The sequence below is a fragment of the Balearica regulorum genome, chromosome 2, assembly GCF_011004875.1.
Source record: "Balearica regulorum gibbericeps isolate bBalReg1 chromosome 2, bBalReg1.pri, whole genome shotgun sequence".
Taxonomy (NCBI): Eukaryota; Metazoa; Chordata; class Aves; order Gruiformes; family Gruidae; genus Balearica; species Balearica regulorum.
The window spans coordinates 103,099,646-103,105,645 of record NC_046185.1 but is presented as its reverse complement, the minus strand read 5'-3'; positions in this window follow the sequence as shown (position 1 = coordinate 103,105,645).

The following is a 6,000-nucleotide window of genomic DNA, read 5'->3' as shown; positions in this document are numbered from 1 at the left end:
CTTTGCTTTAAAAGCTTAAATGCAGTGAGATGTCCAGATCAGACTCAGATTTATGTTTTGACTGGCTTTGAAATGTAACTGTTTCTCTTGTACCATAGTTTTCAGAACATTTCCAAAAAGTTTCTTAGGGGCTTGTCACTACACACTGTGAAGTTGCAGGAAGGGAATGCTTCCCACTTCTCTTTTGTTTCCCCAAAGTTGATGACTGATGAACACAGGTTACTGATTTCAGCTATGTTATTTTCCTCACTTACTATGTCTGAATCTCTGTATTTATCTTTGGGTCCTTAACTAATGCTTGAGTAAATCACACAAAAATTGGAGAAGTAATTTAGAATGAGGTAACTAATTTTCAATGTTCATTTAGTTAATAACTAGTGGTTTGATCTTGATTTTCAAAGAAATTACTAGGTTGCACATAGTGCTCTAATCTTTTGGACAAGTTAATGCATTCTATACACTGTGCAAATTATTTGTTTCAATTATCTGTTGATAGCCAATTAAAGGAGGAAGGGAGGATCTTTGTCAAATACGACACACAGTATTTTCATTAATGATGGAACAGAAAGGCAGAATAATGAATAACTGTGGATGAAGGAATAGCAAACAACATTCTTCCAATCCCATTAGCATCAATGTTAATGGGTTTAGTATTGTAGATATTTTCACCAGTGCTTCAGAGTATTCTGCTCTACAGTCACAGTTGTGACACCGCAAACACAGCAAACCACCGGTATTTTACGCACGTGCACCTTTCTAACCGATCAGCTGGCTTTATCCTGCTCCCTGTGCTAAAGCCAGATTGCTCAATAGGAGCTGGTGCTACTTCAGCTACTTTTAGTACATTTTAATTTTTTTGTTACACAATGCTAGCATTTTTACAATCTCATTACATACACAGACAGATTCAGACTGAGCATGAAGCCCTTTACATCTCATCACAGGAATGGCAAATACTTATGTGCAATATTAATTTACCCCAGGTTTCCTCATCATTCACGGCCTCTTGTTTCTGTTTGAATTGGTCAGTGTCCTGAATCAGCATGAGTCCACTGGACATTGGACACAAATCAAACTCGTTGTTCTCAAATAAGGTATTTGATATGGACCAGTCTCCTGCAGTTCAGAGACCCCACTGGAAAGACAGTGAAAAAGTCCATGAAAGTACAGAAAATCAACTCACTAGAAAAAGGGGCTGCTAAACACTATTTCACTGATTTTTTTTTTTTCCAAGTATTTACAGCTAGCAGCATTTGGGGGAGGGTTAATTGGAGCAGCTCAAAGCAGAGGGTAGTTAGGTTTATCTTCGAAATGCCATTCAAAAGAAGGGAAGTCCAGAGAGTCTTAGGAATGCTTGGCCCATTTTTAAATATTCTTAAAAAGTAATTTAGCTCTGAAAGAGCTTGGAAAAGAGCAGCTCAAATGTTCAAAGTCTGCCAAAGTCAAAGTCTTACAGTGGAGAGTGATTGGCAGCTTTAAAAATGTTTCTGCCTACCTGTGATGATACAAAAGCTACAGAAGAGAAGAAAACTCAGTAAATGCATAGCTGCTTCTTCAATGTATTAAAAAAATCCTTTTAGATTTTTTTGAAACTAAAAGTAAAATCCAGCAGTTGTTTTAGATTTTTGCTTTTCTGGAAGATAATATTTAGCTTTTCTGGTATTTTTATATACTTTAAATTCTTTTTAGTGCCATGGAGTACTAAATTAGAAAATCTCTCAAACCATCTCTAAAGAAATAGCAGTGTTAGATATCTCATAAAATAACCATCAGTGCAATTTATTAACATATATCTAAATTAAAGAAAGCTACAAGAAAGGACAGGTGAAGTAGCTTATATTTTCCTCAAGTTACAAGGTCATATACAAACCGTTATTGCAGAGCAGCCATTTACAGTCATGCTTTTCTAAGAGTAGTTTGTTTATGTACTATACTCTTCCTCACATCAGCCTCAGTAAATATCTCCTAATTGGCTTAGCAGCTCAGGTTTCAATCTTTTATGATGTGGTAATTTTATTAGATATCCATCCTAGCATTATTTCCTCTGTTCCTTTCACTACTCACGTCTTTTGTTTCTCTAGCTAGTCAATCCCATTTTTAGGAGCCATCCTAAAAATCCATACAAAGTATGGCTGAGCTTTTGGAGTTTTAGAATGTCATTGTATGTTCCTAGTAAGAACCACTAGCCTAAAAACCGTCACCTTCATCCTAACAATAATTAAACTGTTATTTGTCTGCTTTATTAGACAAACTAACCATATTTCTCTCTTATCTTTCACTTTCTCACATTTCTTTCAACTTGCTAGTGACCTTCACTGCTGCTTCCCGAAATGTCTCCCATTTCATTAAACCTCTTTTTTAGCAGTTAATTTGACTTCAGATATCTCAGTATCTGACTTCTCGTTGTAAAAGCCTCTGTCTCTAATTACCTTTCTATTCTTTGACTTCAAGCAGCTTTGTCTGTACCCTAAATCAGTGCTGGTGATTTTTCCTGCACTAAGCTTAATGACATCATTTATAATTGTCATTTATTCCAACACCTTCTCCTTTCCTTGCAATTCCTTTCCAGGGTGAATATCTGCCATCTGTATTCTTTCCTTCTCCCTGATTTAAGAAGAAATAACTAAATTTGTCAGATGATACCCTCTCTGAACTGCTTCCCAACATCCCAGAGTGAGCCTGGGGCAGTAAGCTATCATGAATATACCTCCTACTGCCCTTACACTTCCCATTTCAATGCAGTAGCCAGCCACCATGAGGCAAAGGCAGTTTTATGTATATTAACCTTCAGTTGCAAGTTTAATTATCTCACTGCAGTAACCTTAGTCCCCTCTGCTTGGTCCCTGCCGTGTTCTCCCACCAGGCTCAGCAGTAAGGACTCCAGAGCCGTACAAAAGATGCAGCATGAGAATTCAAGGTAGAAATTCAAGGTAGAAAGGACCAAGCCTCCTGCACCGAGTCTTAGATCTCCTCTCCTCCATGTCAGTTTCTTCTCAAAGGATGCTGTGTTGTTCCTAGATAAAAGTACGCAGCAGTTCCCCGAGTACCGCTGACGCCAGTTGCAGTTTTCTACTGCAGCTGTAGAGAGCAGTCGAGACCAGACGGATCCGAGGATTTTCGCTTTCTTCTTTCAGACCTGTCTTCCCCCCATTTCTCAGGCAAAAATCTTGACCTGAGCATCTTACTCAAAACAGCAACAGATATCATTTTTCATTATGAAAGTACTTTATGTGATTTGACTACTCTTAGTCCTTTAGAAACTTGTTTCTTGAATGTCATAGGAGGATAGGTTATTTCAAAGCCAAATCAAGGCCAGATCAGGATTCAGTAATTCCCTGAATGACATCTAAACCAGATACTGACTAAAGAATACCCTCACAGTGCAAGGATAATGTATTCCTTTGGAGAGATACTCCTGGGGAACATTTGCTATGGTATTTGTACGATGCTAATCTATGCAGGGAGGTACAGGAATGTACGCACATTTGGTGCAGTGAACTGGCAATATAAGCTATTGTGCAGGAATTCACAAATGCTCTGCGTTTAGTGGACGCACATATAGAACAACAGAACTCAATTGATCTAAGTGTGATCAGAAAGGAACAGGTTATGGAGAAGTGACATCTCATTTTTCTTTATCATATGTTTTATATGTAGCTTTTTGCTGGATATTTTATAGTGATAAGACATAACTCATTCCAAATGACTAATTTCAAGATAATATCTCCAGATATTAAATATCGATTGTTTCCTATGTCATGTAGGTAGGTTAGATTATCCAATTTCCCATAAACATTGTTTTGGTCTCCATGGTTACTCAGGTGATGCTGGCATTTTTCTTCCACACCATTGGTTGCCAAGGATACAAATTGTTATAAAATACAGCAGCTACAAGTCAAGACTGCAGGGGTATAGTCCTTCTGCATGCGGCAGTTAGACATCATAAATTTTGCTTGACACAGCGTTTGAATCCTGAAGGCATTATCAGTGGAGTTCTTTGAGTTAACCAAGTTAGTATGTTTGGTAATAAGAGGATACTCACCAAAGCTATCAAATGTAAAATGCATACGGCATAACTACATTGCCCGAAATAAAGCACTTGAGTGCTTTCTTGCAAAGACAGGAATAGCCTAATCCTAACTATATTATTCTCAAATAGAATTCCAACCCAGACCAAAGGAAACTGAATCAGAGCAGAATGCTTTCTACGTTTAAAGCCAATATTACTTTACCAACAGGGATAATCTCCTGCACTGTACAATAGCTGCTTGTTAAAAAGAATTACGAATATTTGCACGTCTGCTGCACTATGTAAGCTGACAAAATGAGACAAAACAGCCTATAAACACAAAAAGAGACAGAATAGGAAGTGCACTTGGCTAAGTTTGCGGTTTTCTGCCCACAACATTGCAAAGACAATTTATGTGGACATTCATATAGTTAAGTATCTGAACTGCAAGCAGAATATACAGCTGAAATAATTGAACTGTATTCAGAAACTGAACCCTTAATGATCTACATCAGATTGCATATAAAAATAGATGCTGTTTGTAATTTTGCAGTTCATATCTATTAAAAAATAACCCCCTGCATTTTCATTAGAACACCATTCTCTAAAACCTAAGCTTTTCAATTCTTTCAAATTGAAAGAATAAAAGAATAGCTATACTTTTCGGACATGTGACCCCATAAAAACAAGCAACTTGCTGAAAATTAATCACTTCTTACTGTGTAAAAACTCAAAAATTGCTAGTGTGCTATAGCACGTTATATTGTCCTAGTGGCTATAATATTTACCCTTAAAAAGACAAAGCAAAATATAATTTGAAAAAACCTTCTGAATATTGTTGCTCTCTGAAATGGCAGATCACATTTCTCAGCCATAATGTGACTGTGAATAAAAAATACCTTTCCTCCCATGAATGAGAAGATTTTCTTGAAGATTTTCTTTTTTTTTTTTTACAGATGTTCATTTTCTGACTTACGTACCAGAAATCCTGAGTATCAAGTACCTAAAATAAAATCTTGAAGTGTTTTTTGTCCTGTCTTGTGATTTTTTGGAACTGTTCTTGCCAAATGGACAACTCTTTATGTCCTTTTATAAGATGCTATATTTAAATCTGATCACACAGAGAATTTTTTTTTAATCAATATAGGAAATGTTTAGTCATTTCTTCACAATATTAACAACATATTCACAGTAACTTTTTAATGCACAAAACGTATGCAATAATTAGAAAAAAATAGAAACGGCTTTCATTTCTGAAACATACACTATCCTTATAAAGTTAGATAAAGCTAATGGACAGTCTCAACATCCTATTAGGAACTTAATATAAGAATAATTTCCAGAGACCCAGAGTTTGCCTTTTAAAATATTATATTGCAATTTTAAATAGTTGACCATTCTTATACTAAGACATTACAGAATCTGTGACAGGAGTCTGATTAGCTGCAGAACATGAAAGATTGGGGTTTTTTTAATATAATTAGGTATTGTTCTTCCATCAAATTTCCCACTTTCCTTTTTTTAAACAGGTTTTACTGACTTACCTCAAAGTTCGTGTTTTCAGTTTCTTAGCTGATTAAGAATGCTAGTAGCCAGCTGATTAAACATCTCCATGAAGAGATTTGGAAATTTATAATCATCATGCTTTATTTAGGGCCATTTCTATTAACTGTAGTTGGGGAATGACTTCTTAAGCTACCAGTGTTATAAACCTAAGGCATTAAAATTACATCTGGAATTCATTAGGAAGTTGCAAGCTTTGTGTGAAAGCTAGTCCCCAAAGCACCCTGAACGAAGCAGAAAACACACTAGTAACACTCTTAAGTGTTGATATAAAGTACAGAGCTAAATCTTTGTTATCTTTAGGCTTGCTCTGAACACAAAAATAAAATCTGGATGTTTAGCTCCAACATTAGCGAGCTTTTGAGTCCAGGATTTTGATGTGATCCATTATTCAAGATCTGGCCAAAACCACCTTTCTAGAAGAGTTG